The 14,412-nt window shown below is 41.1% G+C and overlaps 1 protein-coding gene across 16 annotated transcripts in view; it reads left to right on the plus strand.

Annotated features, from left to right (window-relative positions):
- The window catches only part of znf536 (zinc finger protein 536), a 374,641-nt gene that overhangs the window by 254,569 nt on the left and 105,660 nt on the right, over positions 1-14,412 (plus strand). Inside the window, exon 1 of one of the 16 annotated variants that reach the window (XM_055208380.2) lies at positions 10,908-11,100. The exons of the other annotated variants lie outside the window; for them this stretch is intronic. The gene's annotated coding sequence lies outside the window, so the exon portion shown is untranslated. Of the gene's footprint in view, positions 1-10,907; positions 11,101-14,412 lie in introns of those variants that run through there. 16 annotated transcript variants of the gene reach the window in all.

Raw genomic sequence — 14,412 nt, forward strand, 5'->3', positions numbered from 1 at the left:
AATGTAGATATTACATGACATACAGTATAGGCTACCTAACCTTGCTGATTTTTTTTATTTTACAAATTTTTTAAGTAAAAAAAGTAATGTGGACCAGGGAGCGCACCACCGAACCCCAAGACTACCTGTAGGAGGCGGTCTAAGTTTAGTATATGTAAAACCGCCTGTGAAATCCAGGCTAAAATTTTCACTCATCAATTTCACTTTCATTTCATTCTTTGACATAGATTTTCACACAATGTTCTTTAATGATGATTTTGTGTTGAAAACAGTTAATCACAAAAAAATGACATATACACTCTACATTTTTTTGCTATTTAACACATTATGTGTCATTTTGTGTAGATTTTGTGTTAAAATATATAAAAGTGATGGTTAGTGCAGGGCCAGTGGGCCTTATGCTCATACAGTCATGTGTACTTATTAACCATTAAATGCTATAAAAACTCTAATAGGGATTAAATAAATGAGATAACAGAAAGATGGTTATTAATTGTACACAGGAGAGGCTTTTGGATGACAGTATATTCAAAATTCTTGTTTTGGAAAATAATGAATGTATGCTAGCAATGTTTGTCATTATCTCTTTAATATGGAGGTACTTTAATCTTTGTAGTAATTTCTAAATGAAATATAATAATTTAAAAATGGTAATTCGGCTGGTGCCAGTCGTATAATGTTGTATATGCATCTATGTATCAGTTGTCTTTCTGAAGTTTATTGCATTTGTCTTTCAAAGCAGCAGACTGAGGATGATGTTCATCAGCATGAAAGACCCCAACAGACAACAGCTGCTGAACACCTTTTCAGCAACAAATACATTTTATGCTTGATGTATAAATGAAAGTAAATACAGAATGGCAATGCTTTTATGTTATTATTTTGTATATTAATATTTAACTTTATTAGCAAAATAGTGTTGTGTATTTAGTTTTTGTGAAGATTTACTGGTATTGGTACAGACTTTTGACATTTTTGTTCTGTGACAACATTAGGGTTACATATAGGGTATAATAACTGAGGACAGAGGCAATGACTTAACCTTAGACACATTAGCAATGTACAGAACATTTGTATTTAAGTTAAAAGCTTTAAATGTTTGGACTGACTTTTGTAATCTCATAAAAGCAGACTTACATTTATACCTACATTAACACATTAACTTAATTACACAAAGTGCAGGCTATGAATTGAGCTATAAGCACACACACACACACAGGCCTGAGTTGGCAGCCCTCTGCCACTCACACACATTAAATCTGAAAAATTCATAATTCTTCATAATTCTGAAACAATGCCATAGAAAGTGCAGTCCGATAATTACTCGGTAGAGAAATGTGCTTTAACATTGGGAAATCTTCGCTCCCTGCCAATTTTAAGAGCGCCATTGGGCTCTGTTTGTCTGATAATGAACAGTATTCATTTTCATCATGTTCCTTCACCCCTCCTTAACTCCTTTTACACCATAGTCAATTAAAGCCCTCAGGGCCCTTCTGTGCATAAAGGGATATATAACTCTTTTGACATTTGGCTGCGGACATATTAGGCACACCCAGCACACACATTTAGAACGAATAGCCTTTTTAGCACATTCAAAGTCCTTGTTCTAGCTAAAGCCAGACAGGGATTGAGGCTTGGCCTGTGTTTCATTTATGAGACAAGGTGAGGGCTTTGCACCTGCATGTCAAGTTTGAGGCCAAAGGAAGGATAACTACCTTTAAAGCCGACTATTTGGATCAGATAAACGTTTCTTGTGGCTGGACCGGCTCGATATTTGACATCCGGCCAAAGCTTTTTGGTAATAAAAAGCACCAAGGTTTTGAGGCCTTGTAAGATGGTGGTTTCGAAGACAGCTGGTTAATGGCAGCTTTGAGGCAAGACTGCTCAAAGACATGAACACCAGTCTTGGCCAAAGGACTTTGGATAGGAAAAGCATGCTAGGCTACAAGTCTCTCTCTCTGCCAGCCTTCTCTGCTGAAGGAATGGGTATACGAGACCACGGAGCCACGTCCGTAGCTGTTTCCGCTCTGCCGATGGAGACTGGGGGACTCAGATAGGAGGTCTGGGTAATGAGGCGTGAGGAGCACGTCCTATCCTCACACGCCTAGCGAGTGCTCCTCCAGGGCTGTCTGGAGCAGACTTGCAGGGTCATGCATAGCGCTCCCTGGCATAAAACAGCTCGAGGTGTGAAACTCATCCCGTGGGGCCTTAGCCTCTTTGCCTTATAATGCTGAGTCAATGGTGGACCAGGGCAGCTTGCTCTAATCCAAGAAAGAAAAAAAAACCTGGTGGTTATTTACTAGCTGGACTCTAGTATTAGTAAAATCGTAATTTTATGTAATTCAAAGTACATATAAAGTCTAAATATTTCTTACTTTGTTGCAGAAATCTTTGCATATTTGCCCAAAGACACTATCTGACAGCCAGAATTCGAGTGTCATCAAAAATAGCCCAGTCCTTCAATATTCGCCTTGGCCATCTTCTGTAACAAATAAATGTCCTGATACAGCAGCTCTCCTCAGGACATTTCCATTGACATATGAGAATCTGGGCGAATTTTTGCATCGCTTGCATTCCAAATGAGCCACAGTAAGTGTTTTATGTGGACATTATTATCCAGATACGGCTCTCAATGCATGTAAAAAGGAATGACCCCACCGTCGTGATTTATTCATTCCCATCTAGGATATATGCATAGGCTCCGAAAATCTGCGATTCTGCTCAGAATGAAGGCGGATATATAATTCATGAAAGCTAATGCATTGTTTCTGTTGCTTCATCTCGTAGCTCTTTTTCCCTCTCTGCCAGCCTATTCTCTGGCAAAAGGTTGGCAATAATATCAGTATTGAAATGAGAAGTTTGAAAGACGCCCTGCTTCCCTTTTTATGTGTGTGTAAACTGATTTGAATCACACATCGGGGGCTTACTGAGCGGAGCTTTAAATGTTAAATGGGGGTTGAAGTCTGCCTGAACTAATTTGTAGAGCTTTGCACCATGTTGACATTTAAATGTGATAAGAATAGAAAACTGTATGCCGACCTATTTTGAAGATGCTTTCGGAATACATTCGCATCAGCCGCGCTCTATAATTAATATAAAAAGACAGGATATACCCCCCTCCCATCAACCTTTTTTTTCAGCAGATTTGATTATAATACAATCCTTACAAGGCATATAACGACTGGAAAAATAAAGGACTAAAATATGAGCGTGGAGGGAATCAAGAGGGAAGTGGATAGCACACACCTGGGTTTGGAGGAGGGGTAGAGATTGCATCGGCTGGCTGCTGTGCTATCACATTACCGTGATCCAGCCCCTGTGTTTGTGAGAGCGAGCGGGGAGGAGAGGGACCTCGCCAAATCAGCATGCAAATAACGCCACATTGTTAACTTAATCAGATGCAGGAGAGAAAATATGGAAAGGGGAGAGAAAGGGAGGGATGGAAAGATCGGGAGGAGGGGGGGTGCACAAACAAGAGTCGGGACTTTTGAAATGGCGGAGAGTTAGAGATTAAACCTCTATACTGTTTGCTGGGTGATGGTGTCAGGCCTTGGAGAGGTTAAGGGTGTCTGTGCGTGGAAGTGTGTGTATAAGGCAAGAGATGACACAGGTCTGCATGAAGTGTTTTAGACAGGCAGAGCTCAGTGATCCGCTTGGTTACAGCCAAACAGGTGACAGAGACCTGATGCGCTCACCACCACTGTCCATTTTAGTAAGACAGAGAGATTTACACAGGCAGCCCAGGTGTTACATGGTTACTACTTTTGTGCATTGTTATGGTGCAGTTGCCTCAACAGGCTTTCTTACTTTCCCACTAATTCGAGCGAAAACCAGCATCTTTTTTCCATAAAGAATACTCTCCGTACACGTATGCCTGTTTTAATATAATTTATGTCTGAAGCAAGCTGTATAAACAGACTATAAAATTCTCCTATCTTCTCCTCCAGCTGTTGTGTAGCTTCTGACTGCCAGATTGCACACGGAGGTCGCGACCTCCCAGGCAACGCTCGTACGGAGATCAAGGCGCGAAGCGCGCTGGTGAGCGATGGTAACGCATACAACATGTTAACATGGCAGCTTATACCAAACCAAAACAGATGAAGAAAGGAGTAAGTGTAATCCCTAAACACACGCTAGAACGAAAGAGCGACGTGTCTACCCCCCATCTCACGGGACAGACTCGGGTCATTTTTCACTAAAACATCCTTGGCTTTATGAACTTATCTTTGCTCCTGTGCCGTTGACTACGGGTCACCTCGGCAGCCCCTCGCCAAAGAGGATGAATGTGTTATCATGTTCAAGGTCGCAGAGGGCAGAGAGGAGGATAAGAATGTGTCAAGCTAGCCAGGGGGAAGAAGAACGAGGGGCTGAGTGAGCCGAGACGTCTGGAATCCGGTGTTCTCGCCAATTCATGCCTTGTCTTCTTAACCAGTTAAACGCTAATGTCCAAATGCCACAGGTGGAACGGCCTTTTTAAAACAAATAGTGTCGTCCAGGTCAAGTGGGCTTTGATTTGAGAATCTGACATTTGGCCCTATGCACATTGAATTGGTTTGAATAGGCATTGATTGCTACTAGAAGAGTGGATCATGTACAGTGCACGATTAGATAGGGAACTAGGTTCCTTGCTTTTTTTTCCCCAATGAAGCATAGATAAATATATGACACTGCTGTGAAAACCCAACTTAGGTCATATATTTATTAAATCACTCTTTGTAATGTAAAGAACATTCTGTAAAAATAAGTAAGGCTATGTCAAAGACTTAAGAGTATAACAAATAAGGGTGCCACAATTTCGATCGAAATTAAGTCAGAACTTCGAATTAAAAAATGGAATCGTCGATGCTGCCACATCTCCATGTCACGTCCGGTCTGCTTGCCAAGTGGAAAAAACACGTTTTAAGTGCTGCGAGTCGACCTCCTCTAACTTCACTAGCCACAGCCAGTTAAAAGATAGCATGGCAGATGCAAGAGACACCATGCGAGCTGCTCTTTACCCTTTACAAGGGAAACAAAAAACAGCACGCGCCTTGAGCTGAACTCAATCAGAACATGCAGAGCAACTTATTTTAGTTGCTTATTCCTGGATTTCCACCAACTGCGGAGCGGCTGCAGATCGGCCCTGCTGCGTTACGGCTCCGCACTCCGCCGTCCATCAATGCAGAGTGGCTGCGTGCTGAAGTGACGGGTCTCGCAAATTCACGTGATATCTAGTTCTGTCTCCGCCCATTATGATGTTAAATTATGACGTTTTCCTGGACCAGCCCAGATCACAACACGAGATCTCGCGAATTCAGGTATGATCACGCGATATAGTCATGGCTCCGCCCTGTCTGGCTGTCCAGCATCCGGCAAAAATAGAAGCTCTGCGTATTTATTCTGGAGGGCTGCGGAGGGCCGGAGCTGTGACGGATTCGGAACGCGGTTAGTGGAAATACACACATTGACTTGAATGGAAACCGTTTGACTCCGCCGCCGTTCCGCAGCGGATCCGCAGCCGTTCCGCAGTCGGTGGAAATCTGGGGTAAGAGTTATGAAAACAGCATTTAAACATGACTTATTGGGTATAGTCTCACAATCTCGTCTGACGGTAATAAAAGCGCGTTTTTAAGGTGCAAAATACTGACAGTAATGTTCATCTGACAGGAAGTTTCGTTTTATCAGGTGTGTGCGTGTACCATATTTTTCCACTGGCAGCACGACTAACACGGCAGGGCATCTTCGGGTTCAAGGTCAGATATTATATTTCATAAAAGTCTAGTCTAAAAATGGCATAGCAACCTTTTCTTTCAAATAAAAAAGTAAAAATTGAGAATCGAATCAATTCGTGACCTTAGAATTGAAAATGTATCTAGGATTTGGAAAATCGCCCCTAATAACACCTGCTTGTTTTGTTGCAATTGTGTAAGCATATAAAAAGCAGTAGATGCATTTTTTGTAGTGTGGATCAGAACAGATCTTTTTATTTTATTTTGAAAAGCCTTTGAGGTTTGACCAGGTCTGATTTGGTCGTTTAATCATAGTCGTGTGTCAGCGTAACACTGGCAGTCAAGTAAACGTTTTCTGCATGGCCTGTGGTAAAACTGATTGTTTCTCTCTCTCTCTCTGATCCTGCTGGGATGCGTGGCCTCACCATTTCCGATAAAGGCTGATAAATAAACATGCGCCCTGATCTCCCCGAGGTCCTCCACCCTCTCTCCAGAGTCCACCCATTCCACACACACTTCCTCCCCTTACAATTAGCCCACAATAAAGCACACTTTTCTCTTAATGAAGAGAGGCCTTTTAACACAGAGTCACCCTCCATACAGTTTGACTGCTTCTCAGTAGTGATTACCGGGTATGAAAAAACAGCATTAGTGCACTTTCTTACCATTTACAGACCAACAATAGAACAGCAGACAAAAATACGAAATAACAGACAGAAAGGGGAGAAAAAAAATTATTGTAGCATATACAAAGAGTCATGAGCATTTCCAGTCAACTCTGACTTCCTGATGGCTTTGATAAGATTAGTGGCTTTCTTAAACAGGATGTGAGAGGGCTGCTTTTTAAAAAACATGCTGTATGGACGGAGAACGGTTGCATAACGCAGTCAAGTTTCTCACAAAACTGAAACTTTCTCTCAGTTTAGCTCGGGAGTTTATCAAAGCGACAGAATAAAGAAGATTTAACATCAGCCATATTAAAAAGACATGCAACGGTTCAATATTTAAAAAGCCCATTTGCCACGACACAAGTGCTTTTTCATTCAAGAGCATATGGCTGCGCTACCTGTTTATAGTCTTATCGTCTCTGTGCGCGTACAAGAGAGTAGGAGAGACAAAAAATGAGATATTTTCAAAAGACATTGAAGAATCATTCAATTAACAGCGGCATGATGTAAAATAATTACTTGACTTGCCTTCTCTAATGAGTATCTCTAATTAGCCATACATTTGTTTTGTGAAAACTCCAAACTACAGGCTGGAGTTGTGAAGAGCTGGTGAGTATATTCGAGTAGCAGCAATTTTTCTCTCCTGTGTTACACCGAGCGGCTTCGGTGGCCCGATTTGGGGCCGATGTATGCACACAAGCAACGTTAAACACTCAGAGTCACATCTTTTCGCTTTTTCTCTTTTTTATTTTAATTAGCCATGCAACAATTAAAAGATTCACAAACTAAATTGAACCTTGTCTCCCTCTCTTCTCGACTCGATTTCAGCACCTGTCAAAACAACACCCCTTGTTGGAGTCATTATGCAAAACTCATGCGCACAAAACCAGCGTGTGTGAGAAGAAAACAGCAATTATTTCTGATATTCACTTATTTGGGGGTTACATTGACATTTAAGTTTTCCACAAAGGTAATCTTTGTTCACCGCAGCTGGGAGATAGAGAGAGTGTCGAGAGAGAACAGACTGTCACCTTCAGACTGTCAAATAAGTGATTTTGATACAGCTTCATATCGCAATTATTCAGGTCCTCTTTAGATTCCCTTAAAGGCAAGAGTTCAGATACACAGACCTCACTGAAAACACAATGGCGTGTTTTTTTTTTTTTAATAGAGCCATTAACCAATCTTTCCGGGCAGTACAAGGCCTGTTTTTTGTATTTGGTAGTATTGTCTCTGTTCTAAAGCTACTGTCCTGAGTGGGTGAGATGATGTAAGGCTTGAATGATGCCCCCTTTTTTTGCTCATCTCCACACTGCGTTCATTGTTGTCCGTTTTTTCTATACTTAGGTGTAGTCATGCGTGATTTGACCACGGCTCGCTCAGCTTTGCCACTAGGGCACATCTTTGTCCTGTTCTGTTCTAACACACAATTCTAATTGGACTGCCAAAAGACTATTAGGTCAAACTGGGTTAAATGATCTTTTCTGATCTTAAATGGTGTTTTCATTGCCTCACGGATGGATGAATCACAAATCAAATGTCTTTGATATATCAATTGTTTATGCTTGAGAATACACGAAGAGGGATTTTTGTATAGGTCTCAAACTGTTTAAATTGTCTATTTTTAACATTTAAGTTGATTATTACACAAACCATAACTGAGAGCTCTTTGGAGGCTCCTGATCTATGAAAAAAGCAGTCATACTTTCCTGTGAGCCATCACTTCGTGTACAATTACAACCTTTTATTTTCTTCATAGTAGTGGGTGGTTACCACAAGGGAAAGTTTTCGAGATTAATTATGCCACGGCTTTGACCTTTACTAAAGTATGTTTTAGGATAAAGCCTGAACACTGGTCACTTGACTTTCTTTCCAGCCTTCTTTGTGAGGGGTTTGAACATTACAGCATTTTCCTTTTAATTATCCCACTCAAACCCACCTCTACAATTTAACAAATGCGCACAGTTATCCATCTTTTTCCTCTCTCCCAGCCTGAGAGCTACAGGCAGGAGACTTGACATGCTGTGACTACTATATTGTACCTCATGCTCACACACACGCGCACGCACGCAGGCACATCTGCTGGTTTCAGGATAATGGCGCAAATGTTAAACATAAAGGGAGGCTTTGAGCTTCAGGCCGACTTTATATGATGATGAGGGTGATGATGCAGCAGGCCAGGACAATGAACTGTGGGAATTCTTTACTCCCTCGGTGATCTTCTCTCTTCTGGCTTCCCAACAAGTCGCTCGGGATAAAAGGAGCAGCATTTTTCTCGCCGCTCATCCTTTCGTGGACTCATACTGATCTGTGGAGATGAGCTGTAAGCTGAACTACCTGTTGAAATGCTCTCTTAAGACTCTCTCAATAACATATTGTGAGAAACAGAGACCAGGAGAGACAGAGAGTTTTGAGGGCTGAGCTAACAGTTCAGAAAGGAAGGCAGTCCAACCCACATGTATTTGCGACTGTAACAATTCGACTGTGGTGGCGTCGCAACCCATAAACTAGGTATAATTAGGTCACCTACTGTCTAACCACAAATAAGAAAACAGCCTGCATCATGCGACGAGCCGTGTGCTGGATGAGAACGAGTTTGTCCTTTCCGTGTGTGTTTCTTTGTTTGATTCAGTTTCGGTCTTGTGCTGGAAACCTTTGCTTAATGCCTCATTACAGCCACTAATAATCCAGTTCAGTCAAAGAGCATCGGGAGGAAGAAAAACAAGCCGCGTTTTATTGGATTAATTAAAAGTATTCTGAAGACCACCTGCAACAGACTAAACACGAAGTCGAAAGGAGGACAGATAAAACCTCACTGATAAGCACACAAAGCGACTATCCATTTATGATTTTGTTTTTGTACATGTCTGGCCTTCTTCCCATAAGTGCATAGCATGTATCGCTGTTTCCATCCATTAAAAATGCAACATATGGCAGCCATTTTCCAGCTTGTGTTTTTTCCTCCCATTTTCTTTCATTCCGGGGCCATTAATGATCGGGTGGAAATAAAACTGACTTTCGCACTTTCTGTAAATAATGATTGATTTATCAATAGCGATGACCTCTTTCATAATTAATTAATCATCTGCTGCATAGTAATTAGTCAATGGATTTTGGTCGATAACGCCTCACAATAACAGACCAGCTAATGGCACTGCAATCTATCTTTTTTATTTCCATTCCAACTTGCGAATACTTTGAGTATAGTTTGTTTAACTTGTCAATAAACCCCCCACCCATCCCTCGCCCAAAAGCTCTGTTTTCCGTAAATGTACACGCGCTTTATCAAACAAGGACACGGGAATTATGCTAAATCGAGACTCGAAGCCCGAAAGAACCAGATCTGCCCTCTCTTATTTGATTTAAAGCTTGAACATGCTGTGTAATCAAGAACATTTAAGGATTAGATGTGTTTTATGTCCTCTTTGAGGTTAGCCATACACATTAAAACACTTTGTACGGAGGCTGTTCAAGGCTGAAGTTTACTTGTGTGTGTCGGTAAGTTCGTGTATACGTATGTGTGTTTTAAATGAAACCTTGCTGCTGCCCTCCGTGTTGATTTGCGAGAAGCCGCTAGAGGACCTGCTCAAGGACGTGAATTAGCACAGGTACCTGAAGTTTAATGTAATATTTTGTCGCCGCAAAGGCATCAATTTAGCAGCGTTCACCTTGGTGTCCCAAAATCAAAACGTGGCCCTCCAGAAAGCTATCTGAATGCCAGCTCTGACACAGAGAGATAATGCAAAGCATAATCATGCATCTTGCAATGCTTACTGCAGGCTTGGAAACCACAATCAGTTCAAATATCTTAGATACACCTTTGTTTAGCAGCCTGTACGTTGCCTCGCTTTTGTCACTTTGAAAGTGCACTGAAGGTTTTGGTTTTACATAGTTACATAAAGGTCCCTTTAGTAAATGTGCAATATTATTCTCAGCCAGAAAAGCCCCAGTGTCTCATACAGTATAGAGTTTCACAAGTCATGTCAACGGTCACAAACTACTCTGATCTGCAATTAAAAGTACTATTGCTATTAAAATGTCTAATGTTTGAATTAAGACATAGATGTTTGTGCAAATTAACAGTTTGTTACAATTATCCCATGCATTTTTATTGCATTTTAGGGTAGATATTTAAGCTAAGAAATAAACAACCATTAAAACGTTTCTCTGGGTTGTGCACACGGCGGCAGCGGCACAAATCACATGTCGTGTTCTCTGATTTGTGAAACAATGGCCCTGCTCGACAAAGAAAAGATAAGGACAGGAGGACAACAGTCTGATTGTGGCATCTGCACCCTCTAATTAAGAGGTGGATTGCAGAGTTTGCAGAAGAGAAAAGATCGTGAGGTAAAGTGAGGTTAAGATAAGGCATAAATCCGGTTGTTTTGCCATGTTGTTTGAAAGGCTGAGTATTAACCACAGACTGTAAAGCTGCATGCCACTGGGCCCTGTGTGACAGTGCACTAAAGGAAGTCTCGGTGGCTTTTCATGAGACACGGCGGCGGTGCACGCGTTAATTAGAGCACGCTGCTGCTGTTACACTACGTGTGACAGGTACTATCAGACCGCTGAGACTTCATCGTTTCGTCTAGCTCTTGCCTAACCCAGCTGCCCCAGCTAGGGAAGAGAGAGAGAGCCGGGGGTCTGGGACGAGGAGCCTCTGCCGTGTTTGCTGTCAGGCCTACAAGCTGTGGGCCACGACTCAATGGCACTGATCCAAATAGGTGAGGCATTAGCATTTCTAACAGAGGCGAGAGAACTTACAAATGTAGGAAACGGACATGTATTGCTATAATATAGAAAAAATATGCTAACACTGGTATTCGAATTGAATTTGTTTGTTAATATGCATAGGAAAAAAGAGTCTAATAAAAAGATGAATCACATAGAAAAAAGATGCATGTGTGTAGTGCATAACACACAATCTTTTCATCTTTATGAATTAAAGCGTATGCGTTTTTGACGAATTGCCCCCATATGTGCTTAGTGCTCTGCAGAAATGGTTTGGAGGCGTTTTCAGATATGCGTCAGGCATGCCGATATTTAAGAGCAGATGTATTTAGATTTTAATGACTTTGTGTCGTTAGAGATAAGGCTTTCGGCGTAAAGTTTCCACTAATTATACTAGGGAAAATATGCACTTTACTGATAATTGTTCCGTAGTGATGCCTCTCGTAAAGAATTCCCAGTTTCAAATTAATGTATTAATGGTTTTATTTATTTATAGATGCTCTTTATAATAATGCAGACTGTGTTTGAGTGTAAATGTGAACTGGGTACTTACTCTGCATCTCTGTGTGTGTGTGACACCTCTTTAACCATACGAAATGTCCTTTTTAATCAGAAAAAAAATGAAATGACTTGGGAGCAAGGAAGGCATATTAATGCACTTCATTTGCATACACTCGTCAGACGAGGCTATGTTCAAAAACAAACTGGATTCGTCAGTTCATTTCACATTGTTCCTTTGTCTATCTGCCTTTGTTATATAGTAAAGATAAAGGAAATCAAATAGATGAAAAGGGCATGCAGTTATCTCTCCAAATGAGATGCCTCGCTTAAATCATACATTTCTTTTGCCATGCTAGCCACATTCAAATTGGGCCTCGTCTGATATCTGCGAAGATTTCCGATGAGTCGAACAAAAGCAAACTACACAATTCACAACCAATAGAAACTCCAAAGTCATGACATCCTGACGAATCCAAACATCGCCCAGCATTTAAGAAACTAAATGTTTGCTTTTGTCTGAGGACTACGGCTTTAATTAGATGACCTGGCAGACTAAACGGACCAAGATTTATATCTTACTTTCATGCACCTCCGTATTAAGTTTTGCTGAATATCAGGAAAACCTCACGAAACTGCTTAGGCACGTATAATTTTCAATGCACATGCTTACACGCGTGAGTGTGTTTATAACACACCCGGTCTTTAAATACATAATACACCTACAGCGTATTGTTCGGATTCAGATTCCAGCATTTTTCTCTGTTTAAATTCCTTAGAGTTATAACTCTGGACAAAAGAGGAATGGCATTCAGCAACAGCCCACAGTGTGTTTAGCAGCGACTGGAAGCGGGCTCAGTGTTTTTTATTCATGTTGGAGATAAGATTGCAACCAACATGGCGTAGGAAGAGCAAATAGCTAAAGAACAGGCAGCCCTTATTAGAGTTCTTTTGAGAGCATCAGCAAATATGTGCTTCAAGCCCACTGCCTTCCACTGGAGTCTCTGTGTGTGTGTGTGTGTGTGTGTGTGTGTGCTGGTTTGTTAGTCTTTCTGTATTTGTCTCGACAAGTGCACTATTTTTGTATGACTATCAGACCAGTAGGTTCTTTAAACTGGTTGGAATTTCTGCTGCTTGTCAACAAAGAAATCAGTTATTTGTTTTCATGTGCATTGGGTCATGGGAAAACAGTCATGTATGTTTGTACAGCGTTGTGATGAGCCACTGCGCTCACATTGAGCCGTCACACAGCCTTGAAAAAAGCAAAAATATAATGTGTCAGCAACCCATAGGCCGCAGGTGCTGAGTCATTAGGTAGTCCCTCTCCAATAAGTAAACTGGGTCAGTCTGTACCATTTAAAAGGTTTATTAATGACCAAAGGGTGTGGGTATCCTGCCCGAGAACACCTTACTCTCCCTTAGGCGATTATGAGAGTGTGTGTGAAACACCAGTGTATGAGGAGACACCAGCATGTGTTTTTAAATAAAGGTGGAGGGGATCAAAAGCTTTCACCTCTATCATTCTGGATGCAATTTCCTGAACATCTGCTCTTTTGTTAAAATGACCACAGTGCTTTTATTTTTATGTCTGTAATCATGTGTTAAAGCGCATAGCCACTGTTACCAGGCTGCATACTAATATGTTTAATGAGATACTTTACAATATTTTGTTGACCAAAGCAAAACTCTCTCTGTATTGTTTCTAAAGCTTGACCCTGTCCGTCTCAGGGGAATGCAGCAACATCATTATCTTTCTTAAGATGGTGAGCAGCATCTTGAATAAGCTCAACCAAGCCAGTCTCTTCGTTTTAGCCTGACTGTGCTTCGGGCTGCTCTGTGACCATTTTAAATGACTGGGAAGCCTGTAATACATTGGGAACCCTTTCAATAACGCCAACTGTTGTTTTCTTCTCATCGGAAGCCATACGAGAGTGAGAGAACAGAGTGGGAAAAAAAGAAGGTGAACACAGAATGATTTGCATCAAACGTAATGTGCCTCTTAATGGAAAATTACGCCAAGACAAGTGTCGCAGCAGTGAGATAAGGGCTTGTGTTTACTGGAGTAACCCCTTGGTTTTAAGTGCTATTGTTAATATCATAATTGTAGTATTGCAGCGGCTTCATGACAATACCATTGCTCCGTTTCATTAAGGCGTGTAATTGGAGGGATTCTGATAGGATGGGACCAAGTAGCTTAATTATGCGGCGCCTTGCCGTGTTTACTGGGTAATTATTGCCTCCAAAATTGTGTTACTGTTTGAGAAAAAGTTCTGAGAGTTGCAGCTTCTCTCCCCAAGTGTGAGAGTACATGTAGTACTTCATAAATCAGACGGAGATGAACTCACTCTTTTTTCTTCACACTTGTCGCTGAAGTGCAGTCATCGTTGTTAACCATTTCCTCACACTATACTCAGTCTGCTGACACACAAAGGGGTACTTAAGAATGAACCGAATTAACTGCCTTATGGTGTGATTTTCTTTGCCAGACAATGCATTATATTATCTGCAGTGTAGATTTACAAAAGAGTGTATGTACTGTTTTGCTTTTATGTTCACACTTACACCCACTTTAGCAAAAAAAAAGAAAAGAAAACGAAACGCTTTTGTATTTGTGCTAATGTCTAAAAAAGACATACTTGAGGCTGTTAAGCGTTCAGTTCAGAAATATGACCTTCACAACACCATAGAGTATTTAAAAGGTCTAAATAAAAAGCTTTTTTAATGAAATCTTAAGAGTGGGCGTTCTGTCACCAACAGTGTATAGACAATGGTAAGGTTAACAGTGTTTGTTGCGACCTATTCTGTTT

Source organism: Misgurnus anguillicaudatus, chromosome 21 (genome assembly GCF_027580225.2).
Source record: "Misgurnus anguillicaudatus chromosome 21, ASM2758022v2, whole genome shotgun sequence".
Lineage (NCBI taxonomy): Eukaryota > Metazoa > Chordata > Actinopteri > Cypriniformes > Cobitidae > Misgurnus > Misgurnus anguillicaudatus.